General features: G+C 41.6%; 1 long non-coding RNA gene across 1 annotated transcript in view; it reads left to right on the plus strand.

Moving 5' to 3' along the window:
* Positions 1-638: 638 nt before the first annotated feature.
* Positions 639-19,262, plus strand: part of LOC127616056 (uncharacterized) — a 64,798-nt gene continuing 46,174 nt past the window's right edge. The window contains exons 1-2 of the long non-coding RNA XR_007967022.1: positions 639-915; positions 1,495-1,605. This is a non-coding gene — a long non-coding RNA (uncharacterized LOC127616056). The remainder of the gene's footprint in view (positions 916-1,494; positions 1,606-19,262) is intronic.

Here is a 19,262-nt window from a genome sequence, read left to right on the forward strand (position 1 = left end):
GGGAAGATTAACTAATCCATGGTGCTTGGTGCTTTTGTTTTATAAAACGGCACCATCTGTACATCCGGGCAAGGACAACTTTAGCGCAGCAACATCATTCCAAGGAAAAGGTGGCCATCTTCCGCTGCGTTACATTGTACAAAGACACTTTCTTTGAGATTGTAATCCTATATTCTGTCGCTCTGCTTGGCTTCCATTACCGATTGAACAGTTCAGTTGTATTTAACTTAACTACACTCAATGTGTGTTGTTCTTTTTTAAGATGTAAAACCTTGCCACTATATTTTCTGGCGGCATTTTAATGTTTGTACTTTCGAGATGCGTGCATGGATAGATGGAACGTGGCACTAGGATTTCCTCAAGGGCATATAACCATATTTTGTTAATTAAAAGCACATTTTCAAAGTTGTTTTAAGCAGTATCCCAATGAGCTCATTATAACAACCTTTGAGCAAAAACCAACCAGAGGGAGGAAGCACGATTGACCGGAATGACGCTGCCCTCCAACGTGTCCGAAAAAAACGAAGACCGGAACTTTTGTTCCTGCCCAAAATTGTTCATTTTGAAACCGTTCCACAACATTATGCCCCAATTAATGTTGCCAAATTTACATACAACAACAGGGTAGACATTTTTAAAGCATTGTCAATTACCTGAAAATTTGTCTTGTCGTCATTCAGTTTCGGCCGACGTCGGCGTTCATCAAATTTGGTCCAATTAGTCCCGAAATGGCCGCTCGACGTTGTATTGATGCAAAGTGAGTTGCCTCCAGAAAAGCCCGTTGGCTCGGCGAGCAGTTGGCGAGCTTGAAAGTCCACAATTATCGCTGGGCTCGACGACGCTGATTGCTGACTTTCTCAACTGGCTGCGAGATAGTTAGCCGGGCAGGCTTCGCTCAGTTCGAAATATTATATCGTAAGTCGAGTCTTTTTTCACTTTACGATGCACATTTTAATGTCTGACTTGGAATTTGTTGCCTAGGGAAACACATTGACCGGTTGCATCGAACAGGGGGTGCGACTTGTTTCATTCCGAACATGACATGAAATGACTTCTGACTTCAATAAAGGCGCTTCCGGGACGAATGAGGAGAACTTGTCAACCTCACCAAATGCTATCTTCAAAATAATAATAATAACAAATCTGAACCCTGCATTCACCACCATCATGACAAACATTAAAATACAAAGTTGTAGTCGTTTCTGTGTTCATGAACATATTATTGAAACTCACTGCAACACTGCACAGTTTGAACAAATATACTGCACCTAAATATAGGAAATTATACCAAAAAAATTAATATAACTAAACTGTGCTTTAACAGTGATATATTTTTTGCCCTATGCATAGCACTAGTGAGTTGGTGTACCACTAGTGGTACCAGTCCTAAAATTTGGGCTATATTTTACATTAAATTACTTTGAAGAGACTAATATTCTTTTTTGTCTTGTCAACAATGAATTTTTGAATGTAATGATTCTTTTCTTTTGGCAGCATGGTAGAAGAGTGACGAGAATGTCTGCATCACAGTTTTGAGTTTCCGTGTTCTGGTATGGGGTCCAGCCTCCCTGCGTGGCCTTCGCATGATCTCCGGGGCTTCTGCAGGTACTCTGAGTTTTTTTCTCTCGTATTCCAAAGACACATGTTAACCCCTTTTAAAGAATCAGAATTGTACATAGGCGTGAGTGTGAATAGTGGTTTTCTGTATGTGGTCTGATTATTGGCTGGTGACCAGGCCAACGTGTACCACATCTCTTGGCCAAAGTCAGCTGGGACTCCCGCAACCTAAAGCGGTATTTAAAAAAAACAAAAAAAAGTGGATTGCTGTAAGTCATTTTTGAAAATGTGTTCATTTTTTTGAGCTAGCCATATTTCATCTGTCCATTGTGCCATTTTGGTTTCCCCGGAGCAATGACAGAATAAACCACACATGGTGTAAATCGTCACCCTTTGAAAGCGATTTAGCGCACTGCTGGTCCAAACCTGCCCGGCCCTTTGATGGACAGGGTGTCAGCTTTAATTGCAGGCTAAAGGGAGCACAACATGCTGCCAAAGTGCAAAAAGGGATCATGGATGATTTGAGAACAAGGTCATTAACAACAGTTGACCTGTTGTTACCTGAGCAGGAGCTGCCATGATGCTGGGACAGGTGTCATTTTAATTTCTGCACCTGTTGACTCCAGACACTCCTCCTCTCACACCCGCCCGTCAAACTGGTGTGTTGCTTTTTTCATGCTGCTATTTTCATCTGAAATCAAATATGATGGTCCCAATGAGATATATAAAAACAGTTTCAGTCCTTCTATGACATGATTGTTGCGTAGGGTACTGATGCTTCGCACTGATTGCTTTTGTTGCTTTTTGGAGCGTGCCTTCATAACTTGATAATAGAGAGACGCCACACAAGACAGCCATGAATCCTCGGTGGAAGTACAGCACTCCTTTATGACAAGTAAAACGAGAATAAAAGAAAACAAAATAAGTGGTTCCGAGAATGGATCGATGGAGGGTCTTCTGCCCGTAGTGTAGTCAAGTGGCGCCCTCTAGGGGAAATATCAACTTTAAAAAATCCACTTACTCGAGTCATCCTTTCTGTATTTGCTGTTTTAATACAATACAAAGTTATTTGTCTTCATACCATTTTTTTCTGAGCTGCAAATGATTTAAGTCATTTCATTTCATTTGGATGAGGATAATTGATATGAGACGAAGGCGTAGCTCTTGTATATTCCCGTTTATTGCCCCGTGGTCAACCAAGCTAATCCTCGTCCTTCATGCTGGCCCGCCCCGTCCTCGCCAAACGTAAACAAAGTGCTGTTGGGATCCATTTAGTACGGAACGGAAACAAAATGAGTCTTCAATAACATTTCTCCGAAGGCCACGTGTTCTAATTTAAAGCCCTCAATCATCTCTCCAGTCGCGGCTCGCAACGGCGACCACATCAAATGATGGACACTGGAAGGCACTTCTTGTCCCCGATAGTTAGTTGAGTCAATAACACCCAGAGTGGAACAAGATGTGCTCGCGGTCCGGCAAAATTGCAGAAATGTACGACATTTCCTTACGGCTGGCACAAGATGGAAGCCGACAGCCAATTAGAGGACTCGACTGTGAACTTAATTTATCTTTATAGTTGGAGCGTGGGTTTCATTCTGCTTCAAAACAAAAACGGACACTTTATTTCAAGTGCGTGACCCCAAAGTTTTGTGTGCCGCAAGTACAAAGACAAAAGGATTTGAACTGTTATGCTAAGTGAAAACATTGTGAGGACGTGGACAAAAGTGTTCGGACACCAACACGAAGTGACATTGTTGAGTCTGGAAAGAACTACTAGTACCAAATGAAATGTGAAATGGTTATGGGGACAAAAAGTACTGGGGAACACATAGGAACTAGAAAATGAAGATATCTCAAAATTTGGGGTAAGGTATTGAGAGTATTGTGGAGACTACAGAAAATGGCGAGTTTAGACCAAAGCATCGGGACACCTGCAGGAAGTAAGAAGTGGAGAAAATGTAGTCAAAAGTACTGTGACACTAACAGGAAGTGAAAACGTGGGGTTTGGTCCAAAATTATCAGGGGCTAAGAGAAAATAAAAAGTGCAGATGTGGAGTTTCAACAAATGTATTGGGACGACAATTTGAAAGAAAAGTGAAAAAACGTGGAGTTTCGACAAAAGTTTGGGGGACACTTATAGAAAGTAACAAGTGAAAAAAATACAGATTGTAAAAAAAAAATACTATCAGGGCACCTAAAGGAAGTGAAAATGTGGAGTTTTGGACCAATAAATAGTATACTAATATGAATCATAATTGTATAATAAATAAAGTAAAATTAGTTAAATACTTGGATCATGTTGACTAAAACCCTCAGAAAATGTTCATGAATTGTCAGAAAATGACATTGGATGCACGGACCGCACTTGGATTCAGCTGTAGGGGGAGCCACAACCTAACTAATCGACACATCTTTTGAGGTCAACGAGTGTGAGACGCCAAATGTACTTAAATCTAAAAATTGCAGCCATGCAACAACGATTTTACACAGAATAACAAAAATAGCGCATTGTTGCCCTCCCGCACCCATTCGCTGCTCTTGCATTCGATGCAATTTTCTATATTTATGGGATTACATTAATTCTGTTCACAGTAATGATACAATGGTGATTATTTGTCAATGGTTTTGCCACAGTAGTACCAATTACTTGCATTATTTGCATCAAATAACGTGGGGAAAATGGAAAGATGAAACTGGTAGCAGCGTTGTTGTCTGAGGCACAAGAAGCAGCTAATTAACACAAACAGGCGACACAGTCTGTTCAAGCAGAGTTATGCAATGCTACATGGAAAAAAAGTGGTTAACAACCGATAGTAGCAATTTTAGGAGAATTGACTCATAAAATCACAAGGCCAGAGTGTATCACTGAATTTTCTATAGAGGCTATTAACAGCACAACGCAAGTTGTAAAGTCCCCATCTCTGATGACTGGTACTCGTAAGAGGGAGCACATAACTCAGACTCTGGCATCCCGATACATTTTAGAACTCTTTTTAAGATCCTATTACATGTATTTGTTTGCAAATCATTAAATGGCCTTGCCTTACCTCTCTGAAGTCATCCGCCCTACACACCTGCCCAGCACCTCAGGTCTGTGGACCAGACATTATTAGAAGTACCAAGAACTACGCGGAAGCTCAGAAGGGATCGAGCCTTTTCCGTTGCTGGTCCCTCTCTTTGGAATAACCTACCACTGAACATTCAGCAAGCCCTCTCGCTGTCCATTTTTGTAACTCGTCTCAAAACTAATTTGTATTCTATAGCATTTGACACGGCATGACTCAGACTTGATCTTAGTCTTACTGTTTGGTGCTTTGTACTGTCTTTGTTATTAATTTGTTGTTTAATTGCTGTTTATGTGATATTTGCTCCATGTACAGTACTTTGTATACAGGGATGGTTGTTTTAAAGTGCTCGATAAAATTGAGTTGAGAGTTGAGAGAAAGCATTTTCTTCCATGAGTTTCCTTTTAAAAACCCAACTCTCTTCTGAATTTTGTTATTCTCAAAAAATTACTTTTTCTTGTAAGATTTTTCTAAGATTGAGCTACATTCTTGTAAGATTTGTTTCTTCCTTGTAAAAAAAACCTGAACAAAATGGAAATGAAGCATCCATTAAAAATATATATATATATTTAAGAATGTAGGGCCAGCGGTGAACGCATCGACCTCACAGTGTAGAGGTTGTGGGTTTGATCCCGGTTCCGGCCTTCTTGTGTGGAGTTTCTCCCCGGGCCCATGTGGGTTTTCTCCGGGTACTCCAGTTTCCTCCCACATTCCAAAAACCTGCATGGGAGGCTTATTGAACACTCTAAATTGTCCCTAGGTGTGAGTGTGAGCGCGGATGGTTGTTGGTCTCGGTGTGCCCTGTGATTGGCTGGCAACCGGTTCAGGGTGTCCCTCGCCTACTGCCCGAAGACAGCTAGGATGGGCTCCAGAAACCCCCTTGACCCTTGTGAGGATAAAGCGGATCGGAATATGGATGGATGGATTTTAAGAATGCGACCTATTTGTCTCAATATCAGTTGAGTTCCTTCTCATAAGATTTTCCTTCAAAAAGGAATCTCTCAAAAATACAAGTTTATTCTTGTAAGATTACAAATTTGTCCTGGCAGCATTTGTGAACTTTATTTAAAACTGAGAGTTGAGGGGGGAAAAAAAGGAACACAGCTGGTGGTTCCCGTAATGAAGCTTCCTCCCGCTTCCTCCCGCTTCCTCCTGCTCCAATATAATTTTATTAGCCATTGTGGTAATTGAGCCGGTCTGTTAGGTGTTACGTGTTAATGTGTCTCAATTACAGACTTGACTCTCGGGGTCTCGTCGGTACAGTAAAAGTGGGAAGATGGGGAGGCGGCGGACGCACGCATGACGGGAAAACAGTCAGGAATTTATTCCACTCATTAAAGCAAATGAGATTTTACTTTTTCGTACTTTGGAAGGTTTGTACGCGTGTGCAGTCCTGAATAGCTGGAGGATGATTAAAGGCTTTATTTTACTGGATTCAGTGATTCAATCTTGAGTTGTTGTTGTTGTTTAATAAATGGACTGTAGAGTAATCTGGCCACATCAAAAGGATGACTAGATTTTAGTCGCAATGTAAAAAAAATTGTCTTTTTACAGAATATGCATATTTCTTGAAAAATGCAGTAGTATAATTTTGAGAATACATTTTAATGTTCAGTTAAAAAAAAATATAAAATAAAGTAGTGTCTCTATTCTATCTTTGTTTTTGTATGTCTTATTTTTACTCCATGTACAGCACTGAACAGCAGTGATTTTTTTTTCAATTAAGTTGCGTATGTAATTGAGGAAAATAAGACATAAAAATGTCATTGAATAAAGATCAGGTTTTTTTTCATCGATCCACTGATTCTCCATCTCAGTTGAAAATTTCCCAAGTTGTCACGTAGCGAATCTTCACGTGTCACTTTTGTACATATTTTAACTTGAACGACTTGGGGGGGCGTGGAGCTTCATGTACTTCCCCCCACCAACCAGAATCGCCCTTTTCACGTTTAAGATTGTACATGTTAGCAAACCGGTGGCTATTTGGAGGAAGGTGGAACCCGGCGAACTTCAAAATACGACCTATACATTGTTGAAATGTTCACCTTAGGCTTCTGGTCACACTTTTACATACCGCCTACCTTGCAGCTCACTCAAATTTCTCAACATAACCCCTGGTTAAGTTCGAAACACCATCCCTCGTCTACAAACCTAAATCTGACCCGTGCTCAAACCACCAACTAATAATAACACAGGCCTGAAAGCCTGACCCTGGCATAAAACCCAACTTTGATGCGCCAACTCTTACCAGTACATGGTAACACAGTACAGTATATATACTAACCCTCTCTTGAAACCCAATTGTTTTGAAACACTATTTCTATCTTCAAACTCTTAGCTCAGTCTTCGAAAGCCTCAGCCTGGCTTGAAACCCTAACCCACTGTGATTCTCTACACACCTCAACATGACTCCACTGTCTCCCGATCGGATTGGCTCTTGCCTTCTCGGATCAATTCTACTAATTCTGCTCATCAGCATTAATCACCAGCCACCATAAAGTCGGAAAAAACGCACCACAGGTTTAAAAATACCGCAATGATCTCTCCCTTGCGTCCCCAGGGGCAGTCAGGAAATTAACTGCTGTGATTAAAATAGAACATGAGGTATAATGCTGCAACATCGTCATCATCAGGAATTCTTCAAGGAAGAGGAAGAAGAGCGAGTTGGGTTCTTCCTCGTCCATGTGATGGAAAGATCGCATGACGTTGGTGGATCTTTTTCACACGTAAATCAAACGGGCACACGTCTAAAGTTTGATGACAGGCTTTTAAAAAGACAGTTAAAAAAAAAGAGAGAGAGAGAGAGAGAGAGACATAAAACAACGTGAGGCTAATGGAGCTGACGGGACAAAGCGGAACCATAACAATAAAAACATGAACATTTCTACAAACGAGGCGTGTAAAAAGCGGCATGAAGTGAATTCTTCACTTTGTTTTACGGCCTCACTAAAGACTTTTTAATGCTCAGATCAGTCGCATAGCGAAAAGTGCGAGGGGCCAGCACGCGGGAAATGTCACATTTGAGGTTAGGTTCCTTAACGGCCACTGTACCTTCTATTGTGGTTTCTATGATGTATTATGTTGAAAACCTTTGAAAATCTCCAAGACGCTGAACCCAAAATTGAAAAATGTGCCTAGGTCGGCATTGTCGATGAGAAACTGTTCTCGTTTGCTTACTTACCTGGTTAAACAAAGGAAATAGTTAATTGAGGGAAACACTACAGGACATTTAAAAGCAATCATGCACTTGTTGGGGGGTGACAATGTAATTTCAGACTGACCTTAAAGGCGACATCTGACTCGCTAAATGGATAGGTCAACATATAGTGTAATTCAGCTTCCAAGGGTGTAATCATCAAATCAATACGCCGTGAACCTCATGTTACCGCACTGGGAAAAAAAATCGCCAGAAAGAGGAATAAAATTGTATGCAGTGATTTATTCCCCGAAACATTGTTAAAGGGAGGTTCAGCAGACTGGCTCATCTCCTTGATTGTCTCTTTCGAGCGCAACGCCCTGACACAGGTTCCTCTGTTGTTGATCGTTCTTGTGGGAAATGTGTTTCGACTGAATTTCAGTCCTTCACATTTCACACTAAATCATTTCAAGAGGGGGGAAAGTCAAACCGTGATTCCGGATTGTCTGACTACAGATAATTTGAACTTCAAACCTCGAAGGGGACATATTCAACAGGCATTTAGCATTCATAATTTCCATCCGTTTTTCTAGCAGAGCCGGGAAGAAAATGAGGCACCCGACAGTGACAAGTTGAATTCTGATTTCAAAATGGGAATGAAAAATTGGCTGACAGGTAAATCATAAATATACTGGAGTCCACTGTAAATCGATAAATAAATGGTTTCTTTTTTTAGCCATCAAAGGTTCATTCTCAGTCTTGTTTATGTTGTTTCATAGTTCGAAGTGTCACAGAACTACAAATAACATTTGTGTCAAAGGTCACCTGCAATGTCTGAATGTGCATGAAAACAACATCTGACTCAATAAATGAAAAGACAGACAAGACAGATACTGTCGATATAATTGTGGGAACAATCACTTCATTGTTTTGACTGGAAAAGTGTGATTTCATAATATCCCCCGAAGGCAACATCTGATTTAGATGAACGAGGGAGGGTTGAGTTTTGGGAATTGCTCAATGCACACTAATTCTAAAGATGTCAGCAGACCAGCTAATCACACCATCATTTGGCTTGAGAGGAAAGCTGTGGCTTCAGACTCTCCCCGAAGGCAACACCTGCATGAAATTGCTTCGCTGCCGCGCGGCGCGCTTCTTTCCCTTTCCTCGAGGGTTCGCAAGACTCGAGTCATCTCAGCCGCACGTGATCTTTTCATTCACCGCAATGTTGACCATCGCCATGCCGACGCGTACTTTGTGAGTCACGCCATTCCTTCCCAATCCGGCGTGGCGAGGATCCAAGTCAGCCGCCTCGTGAGTCATTCTAGGGGTGTGTTGGACCTCCTCCGGGGCCTCACCCAAACCAAACCAAACAAAAAAGCTAATTTGGTTGTTGAAACTCTTGCCCATGTCAGTTACGTGACATCATCGGCAATCTAATAAATGGCTCGAAACCCTAACAATGCTCTGTACGTCACAATTTGAAACACAAGCCTTTGTTTTGACTGCAAACCGGTGTGGAAACACTACTTTGAAATCCCAGTCCTTTTTTCAAACGCTAACCCCAAATTAAAACACATGACCCTTATTTAACACCCTAACGCAGGAGTACCGTATTTTCACGACTATTCGACGCATCGTACTAATGGCCGCAGTCTCATTAATGCGTGACATTTCTGTATTTTACACATACACAGGACGCATCGTACGAATAGCCGCAGTTTTACAGTGGTAAAACATACGCCAGCTTAAACATACGGCATGCATGCGCGCACTCTAACACGTTAGCTTGAAGCATACGGTAGCATGCCAAGACATACAGATAAGATAAAAACACGTTTTTAAAAAGGCAACGAAAGCAGAACTGAGTTTGGGTGTATTTTATTTAGCCATCGTACAATGTTCTCACGTTTTTCGATCAATCATCACCCAGAAATCCATCAAAGTCCTCATCCTCTGTATCAGAAGCAGAGGACTGCACATCCCAGTTGTCATTGAATGCATCACATGCTAGTGTGAGTTGCTACGCATTGCCGAGCGGAAAGAAGGAGTAGCAACAGCAAAGTCAAAATTTCTCTCGTGTGAAGCTTTCCCACATTTGAAAGTAAAGAACAGAGCGAAACATGGTGGCAGCGCGTGTGTGTGTCGAAAGAATTGAACAATTGTGCAAGTACCGTAATCCATCAAAAACGCCGCGTTCCCTCTCGTTGTTGCGTATTGTGGCGTAACTCGCCCAGGGCTGCCTCTCTCTCTTTGTAAAGTTGTGTTTGCCATCGATCATTGTTCCCATGCTGTTCGCAACTTTACTTTGAACGCCCGGTTGATGCCAATGTCCAGCGGTTGGAGTTCTTTAGTCAAGCCTCCGGGAATAACGGCAAGCTCAGAGTTCATTTGCTTGACTTGATTTTTCACCGCTGCTGTGAGATGGTCACGCATGCCAAAAGCATAACCGGTGGCTTTAAGTTTTAACTGAGCTTCGTAGGCATGTCTCTTTGTCGAATTTATTTTCAGGGGTTCTTAGAAACCAAAACCGGAGTTGTTTTGCAACAATGCACATTGCCACACGCTATACAAGTGTTGGTACTGGCTTGAGGCGTCCACGTACACGCCCACCCTTCACCATTGGCGGACTAGCTTGTCTGTCCTCTCTCTCCCTCTCTCTCTCTCCCTCTCCATATATGTATATATACACGCCCACCCTTCCCTGATTGGCCGACTTCTTTCACAGTCACTTCCGCCTTTTCTCTATATAAACGGCGTGTCGGCTGTCAGTCAGATTTTGGAACTCAGCGCATATAAAGGACGCTCCGCACCATAAGGCGTCCTGTCCATTTTGGAGAAAATTTAAGACTTTTAATGGCGCCTTATAGTCGTGAAAATACGGTAAAACCTTATTTTTAAACCTCATTTGAAACGCTTGCTGCTGTTTCAAACCTAAACCAATCTTAACACCTACAGTACTTTGTTTTGAAACCCTACTTTGAAACCAAAAGACTGGCGCGAAATCCCAATTTCAAACAACACAGCCTGTCTTGAAGCCCAAGCTTTAACCCTAGGTTGAAAACATTGCCCTTGCTTGAAACACTTAATTGCTAACCCTAATTTGAGTCCCTAATCCTTGTTTAAAACCCTGGTCCTGTTTTATAACCTTTGACCTTGCTCAAAACCATAACACAAACTTTAAACCCGACTTTTGAACTCCAGTGTCAGACTTGAAAGACTATTTTGAAACATGGACCCATTTTGAAATCCCAATTCTCGCTTGAAACTCTTCTTTGAAACCTCAGTTGGAGACCACTGGCCTTGTCCATACCCTAACCCAAGTTTAAAACCAATTTGAAATCATGGCACCCATACTGAAAACCTGACTTTGTAACCTAACCTCTCTGCTCCTTTGAATTTAATGGACTCTTTTCCAAGTACTGTAATTTATCTTTCTTCCTTTTTTCTTGCACAAGACACGCCTTTCAATTTTTTTTTGCTTTGGCTTTCATGTCATCAGCAAACATTTGTGGAAAAAGACAGAAGAACACGTCCACTTTCACTTCTTCTTCTTCACATGGTCTCATTTCAGTGTAAAAATGCAAACATTCATCATAAATATCTTTCCTTCCTCACAACACAATTATAAGATGCATGATAGCTGACGCACGCGTGGACCCACAGATGGACATTAGCATAGATAATGCTTCATTATGCTAATTCCTTTGCAATCATTTTAGCCCACTGACAACATGCTACCGGCTAATGAATATTTATAGGCGGGGCGGTGTTCATGGTCGTTATTTTGCCATCCTACTTGACCACTCAAAAGCCTTCCATGTGTACGCATGTCGTAAAACCACATACGGACGAATCTTTCCAATATACTCACGGATCTGTTCTTTATCCTCTGCGAAAAATGCCTCGTATTATTGAAGTTTGGTTGCAACCATCAACTTGTTACACGATCAAATCTAATTCTGTGTGTCTAGTATACTGCCCCATGGTGGCCAAGGTGTGCTAATTGTTCTGACTATGTTTTTATAAAATACAACATTGGAGATATTCATTCATCTTATTAAAAAAAAAGGTTGTCATTTTTAAAAAACAGATTAAGAGTGTTTTCATTCATTTCAATGGGGAAAGACGATTTCAGCTAGACGTATTTTGAGTGACGGCGTGCTAACTCTGATGTCAAGGCACCACCATGTTGATTTCTCTCCTTTTGGCCTTTTTGTCTGCATGAACACATTTTCAAGGCAATTGACACTTTATCGATTGACACTTAATTGGAAGTGCGTGCTGCTCGAATGCTCCATCAGGCTTTGAATTAAAGAGCCGACGCTATCAGGTGCTATCGACCACAAACTACAGTCCCATTCCCTTTGACTTCATTTAGTCCGTCTTGCTGGAATGTTTTCTCTCTCTCTCTCTCTCTCTCTCTCTCTCTCTCTCTCTCTCTCGCGCACACATAGATTACGTCGCGGCTGCTCTTTTATATTGCAAAGTACGGGGTTAAGTTTCACGCGTGTCAGTAATGCACTGAAGTGGAGACGAGGAGCCTGATGGCTAACGCGATTACTTGAATGCCTCTCTACGAGGTGGCAAACCAGATTAAAATTTGCCCTTTTACATAGCGGGCCAACCAGCGTGCCATGTAATCCATCTTGATCTCATTAGGAGGGCACGGCTCGTGTGTGTTTGTGTGTGTGTGTGTGTGTGTGTTTTACCCCCTTTTGACTAAAACGTTTCTTAAGATGCCGCCGCAGGAATGCAGAGAAGCTGTTTTGGTTGCCGACGCATCCCATTTTTCTGCTGACTCAATGTTTGGGGGCTGATGTTGGTCACTTTTTTTTAATTACTTTCCACATTTAGGAGGGAAATATAAAAACAAAAGTGAGGGTCTTTTGCCACTGGCATTCCATTTGTTTCCCCCACAATGAAAACATGTAATTAACATAGTTATAGGTGCAATCATGGAATTTATTGATGCATCATTTTGTGAATGCTGAAGAGACACAAATATGATTCTAGTCATTCCAACATGAAAATCTTCAGCTCCTTCGGGAATCAGGGAACCTTTTTTTCCTCCCCATATCTCAAAATTCACACTTTTTCCACATGTTTTTCTTTGTGAAAAGAAGTCACATTGAAACGAAAGGACATATTTTATATCTTTAACATAGTTCTCACCTCTTTAAACTTCTAAATGGTGAGTTAATTCGTGACATGTTGCAGAGTATTTTCCCCATTCCCCACATTCTCTCATTTTTCTACATTCCACATTTTCCACGTCAAATTTATCAAATTATTGGAGACAATTTCCTCCAAACAGAATCAAACCAATCCAACTCCAATATGGTGACCTTATTTATGATTCTGACCTTCTTGATAAGCCCACGTTTTCCAAGATTAAATTCTGCAAATAAGATAAGATAAGATAAGATAAGATAAGATATCCCTTTATTTGTCCCGCAATGGGGAAATTAGTCAGAATACATAGAATTATTTCATATACATTTCATATATACATATAATTATTTCTGAGATGATTCATACCATTCCAACTTCAAAATGTTCAGCTCATTCAGAACATTCTGAGAAGTAATGTTCATGTTCCACGCCCCATTAGCCCACCACAAAATTCCACATTTTACATCCTAAAATTCCCAAATTGAAAGTCATTTAAAAACAGTATTTGCCTCGTTTATTTACTCACTCATTCATAACTGGTACATTTTCCCAGTAAAATTCCCAACCGAAGACACATTTTCACATTTACCTCACCAGTTCTCAGGCTATTATGTTGCTATATGTTAGCATACCTACCGTTCAGTCTTTTTTCCCCATTGGACATAAATATATGAAAACACCTCAAATTCTTAACCATCACACTGATTTGAGCAATTCTCACATTTGCTCCATGTTTAACATGCCTTGAGAGAAATCTTGTTGTGGATTGACGCGACATAAAGAGAGTTGAATTGGATTGAATTTAACCTTTTTAGCAAGCGCCGCGGTGCGTTCAAAGGCATTAAGTTGATGTCATAGACACGTGAGGAAAGATCAAGTTTCACTTCAGCGTGAGGAGTTGCAACATCTGCTCTGCTTGCGTAACAATCAGCAGCCTGGCTGTATTTGGCACGCTAGGTGGCGGCGTCTCATAGTCCTTTGAGGTGTGTGTGTGTGTGTGGGGGGGGGGGGTTGAGATCCACTTTTAGTTTTTGCATGAAACCTGAGCACAACGAGCTGTGATTCATGTCAGCTTCAGTTCTTATTCCGGGATTCAGCATCACAACTCCCCAACTCCCATTCCTCCTGAAAAAATGATGCCCCCCCCCCGTCCCCATTGGCCGAAATCCAGCAGCCCTGCCGAGGCTGAAGCGTCATAACGGAGATTCCAGGACATGCTCGGTCGCCGGCGTAAAACCACAAAGACCTTGTGAAAAATACACGTCGGAAAGAGGGGTGTTTATGAGCGCTCAGGCTTTTGGGCTCCCAGCGTTTACGTTCATCAAATACTACACTACTTTAGTACAAGTAATTGAAATAGAAATGGTCCATTCCTGGAGTTGGGGGTTAGTGTGCATACCTGTCAACTCATACGGTTTAGCCATAGTTCATACGGATATTGTGGTGAATTTTACGTTTATGGCCGTATCGCACAAATCATACGGATTCTGAAAATGTCCTTTTTTTTCCCCCTAACAGGTAGTTTCATTTGCTTTTGCCCAGAATGGTGATGGTCTACTCGAATGCTTTCATTTCTGGTAACCTTCCTGTAAATCACGTGGTTCCTAGTTGAAAACAGCAGAGTATTCATTGCATTACATTAACCAGACATTGTATTATGGAGATCTACAATAAATATCATTGAAAATTTCGCGGGTTTTTTTCTGCCATTATTTTGACATATAAAATGCTTTGGTATGTTATAAGGATTTCTTGCTCTTTATAAGGATTTTTTTGGTAGTTTATACAGGTTAGCGCTCCGAAAGGTTGACAGGTATGAGTGTGGGTCATGAAGAAAACACAGCACAAAAGTATTGGGACAACTGCAGGAAGAGGAAAGGGAAGTAATGTGGTCTCCTACAACGAAAGATGTGGAGTTTGGCCATCACCCCTAAAAGCCGTAAATAAACGAGGAATTTGGACACAATTTCAGGGGGACAGAAAATGTGGATTTAAAAAAAAAACAATGAGAAGATTAAGAATGAAAATTGGTGCTTATATAAAAAAATTTGAACACCCCCCAAAAATGGAAAAAGTGGGAGGGGAGGGTGTGTAAAAGGAAAAAGAGAAGTGAATGTGGACAAAAGTAGATAGATATTTGAAAACCTCCAGAAAGGGAAAATGTTTATGAATTAGGACAACTTCAAGAACATAAAAAGTGAAGGAAATATACATTTTCAGAAAGCTACAGTGAAAAAAATGTCTTGGGTAACAAGGTGGTGAGTGAAATGTGGACAAACTGAATAAAGTATGGAGTTTGGACAAATGTTTTGCTACACCTACAGGAAATGAAAAATTTAACATAAATATTGGGACACCTCTAAACAATGACAATGCGGAGAAAATTATTGGGACACCTTCAGGAAGTGAATAAATGAAAAAAAAAAGAATTTTGGACAAAAGGTGTTCGGACAGCGATAGGAAGTGAAAAGAATATTCCATTAGTTGTCCAAAAGTTGTATAAAAAAAAGCCTTCACTCTGTGACTCTGAAGCACTTTTGAAGTTTTGCCACAGTTTCTAGGTCAAATTCCAAATCATCAAAAGGTTTCTCTTGAGTTCACTTATCATAAAACTCCTGTCAGTTGTATTCATGTTGAAAAAGAGAACATTGCTTTCAGTGCACATTTTATACAATATGCAAACCGTTTTGCGGTCTCCTTGGCAACAGCGTCACCTTGGTATTTCTACTCAGTCGTCGTCTCTATTCACCCCACCACTATTCAAACAAAAGTCAAGCGTGGATATCGTCTCACTGCAAGCTTCTCATTCTTCTGCCATCAAATAGCTCACATGATGGCTGGTGTGATATGTTTTTGATGTTTTAAAGGACAAGAATTGAGCTCGTCTGTGGGAGGCGAAGGAGCTTGCCATGCATGTTTCTGGAATGTGGGAGTAACCCGGAGTACCCGGAGAAAACCCACGCGGGCACGGGGAGAACATGAAAACTCCACACAGGAAGGCCGGTGCCTGGTTCGAACCCACGACCTCTGCACTGTGAGGTCAACGATCAAACCACTTGCCCACCGGGCCATAAAGTGGACCCTTGATCCAAAAATAATATTGTACTTTATAAAAAAACAGAGTACCTGTAATTAGATTTTTTGTTGTTGCATCGCATAAACTTAATGCCACTTATTCTGCTGTGGCCACCTTGGCCACATGGAGACAGTCTTACAAGCAGATAGGCTCTTCGTTGTGGCATTAGGAGTTACACTTGAGCAGCCAGTCTTATCCAATTGAGGTGTGACCTACGCAGAACTCTCTCGGCTCATCAGTGCAGCACTAATATTAGTGATTCCATGCAGAGGATGTTGGATACATGAATGTGAGGACTGTTATCTTGTCAGTGTACATGTCGTTGCGCAACTGGTTTTCAACCCGTTCCTTAAAGGGTTAAAGCGCCACAACATAAATGGTCATGATTGTTAGCATTCACCCTTTCAGAGACAGCGGTTACTGCAGTGGACAGCTTATCCTGTTATCAGGTTGGTTTCTTTTTCCCACTAGTATTTGGTATAATGTTGTCAAACAAACACCATTACATATTAGATTTGCCAATTTTCTGGAAACTTCTCACATCGTACGCCCTTGTGCGGCACTAAATAATAAATAAATAAATGTGAGTGCGAATGGTTGTTCGTTTCTGTGTGCCCTGCGATTGGCTGGCAACCGATTCAGGGTGTCCCCCGCCTACTGCCCGAAGACAGCTGGGATAGGCTCCAGCAACCCCCGCGACCCTAGTGAGGATCAAGCGGCTCGGAAGATGAATGAATGAATGAATGAATAAAAACAATAAAGTAGGACCACTTTCCCACACTCTCCGGGTTCAAATCCAAAGCAGGAATGCGGACGCAGTTCCTTGGGAGCAAAATAAAGAGGCAGCAAACTAGCGACAGAAGCAATCAGAACTGCTAATGATCCTCCAGGGATTGGAGCCACTCGCTGAAAAATGTTGCGTGCATGCTCAGATTCTGAATATAGTCGACAATCAATGCAATCGGTACAGGCGGCGAGTGAATACGCGTTTGTGGGCCTGTAAACATAATCTAAGGACGGTGCCAGCAAAGCACACTGAACAGATGTAAAATTGGAAACCATGCATGTAGAAACAGCGCTAAAGCGCCACTATTGTCTATGACATTTCCATTTTCTTTCTTTATTTTTTTTTTTTCATGACTCTGCAGGAAACTTGGAGCGGGTCCGTCTGCTATTTTGGGTAAAAACACAAAAGGCTCCCATCTAAAATGTCACAGTGACGTACTGAAGATAAAACGCTCCAATTACAAAAGGCTGTGAGTTATTAGGAGTTATTAAAAATGAAACGGGTGTCCTAAAATAAATCACCCTGCTGACATCCTGCTTCATCGATTAGCCCCAATATTGGATGGATATCGTAACAGGACACACACGAAAAAGTCTTAAAGATCCATGTTCGAGATGCGTCCATGCGTTTTGCTTGGAGGCAACCAACCAAAAATCCAGACCGCGACACCAGCGTCATCAATCAACATGAAATTACATGGACATCTGTATCATAACGGCAAAATCTCAAGGGCTCTTGAACAGAAAGCGGCCATTTTGTTTTGAAGCAGTGTTTTGGAGTGTGTAAAATAAGTTACATGAATAAATAGCCCCCAGCACCAGTTTCATTGTTCGACACAAAATTGGGCACACACACACACACACACACACACACACACACACACACACACACACAAAGAAAAACTTTCCAACAGAAGTTCTCCATTTCAATTTGAAGCAGCCATTTCGTAGCCAGTCACATCCCCAGTAAATTCAGCATATATTGTCTGCCAACACCGGTATCGGCAATCAACATGAAAGTGGGTGGACACGTCTATCGTAGGGCGGCTTCGTGGGCCAGTGGTTAGCGCGGCGACCTCACAGTGCAGAGTTACCGGGTTCGATCCTGTGTGGAGTTTCCATGTTCTCCCCTTGCCTGTGTGGGTTTTCTCCGGGTACTCTGGTTTCCTCCCATTTTCCAAAACCATGCACCGAAGGATAATGGCATACTCGAAATTGTCCCTAGGTGTGAGGGTGAGCGCAGATGGTTGTTCATCTATGTGTCTGCTGCGATTGGCTGGCAACCGGTTCAGGGTGTCCCCCGCCTACTGCCCGAAGACAGCTGCGATAGGCTCCAGCACCCCCCGCGACCCTTGTGAGGATGAAGCGGGTCAGAAAATAGATGGATGGAAGAATGGATGTCTATCTTAATAGGACCCAACAAAATCTAAGAGATCCATTTGCTGAAATTCAACAGGAAGTTGCAGATTTTGGTTTGAATGACCATTTCCTACATTATCCCGGGAAACTGAAACCTGTGTTTGCAGATCAATACAATCTTGGGGAGATATGTTTGTAATAATGATGCACAATAATGTCTGAAGGACTCATGAGTGAAATTGAACTGGAAATGTGGCCATTTTGGTTCAAAGCAGCCATGATGTAGTCACTACTCGGGATTGAATCAATCGGAAACAGGTAGCTTGGTTCAGATGGTGATCTCTGGTGATCAGTCGGAGGATTCGATTGTAGTTTCGAATTTGAGCTTTAATTCAAATGTGTATTCTTAATTCTATGGCGTATAAAAAAAATCATGACACTGCAGGGAAACTCAGAGCACATCTGTCTTCTATTTTGGGTCGAAACACAAAAGTCTCTCTTCTAAAATGTCACAGCGACTCGCTGAAGATAAAACACTCTTGTTGCGAAGCCTGTGAGTTATTACGAGTCATTAAGAATCAAATTGGGTCCTTCGTGGAGGACGGTGTCTTGTCAAAAATACCACGAACGGCCACGTTAATAGGCACAGCACGCAAGCGTGCGGTCAGAACTCAACTTTTGCACTCAGAATTCTTTGACTTGGCGGGGTGCTAAAAACATTCCTCCAGATTCTGGTCTGTGGAGGCCATTAAAACTTTTCGTTTCCACCAGACAGTTGGGGGAGGGGAGGATGGGGGGGAGTTCCAAATGGCACATTTGCATCATGGCAGCTTAAAGATGAATTAAAAAAAAAAAGATTCAGCAGAACAGGAGGATTTGGCTAGTTTCAGAGCGCTGAATCCAAAAAAGACATTTAAACCTGCAGTGTATATCTAGAAATAAGGTTGCAAGAGTAAGGTTTCACAAAAGGCTTAGTATTTCAAATTTGAACGGAAAGTTTAAACGTTTTTGAAAGTTTAGATCAGTAAAAAGTGCAGCTACGAAGCTCTCGGTCACGACCCCTGCACCAGTTTGACCAATCAATGTGAAATTGGATGGGCATGTCTGT

This window comes from Hippocampus zosterae, chromosome 15 (assembly GCF_025434085.1).
Source record: "Hippocampus zosterae strain Florida chromosome 15, ASM2543408v3, whole genome shotgun sequence".
Classification (NCBI taxonomy): Eukaryota; Metazoa; Chordata; class Actinopteri; order Syngnathiformes; family Syngnathidae; genus Hippocampus; species Hippocampus zosterae.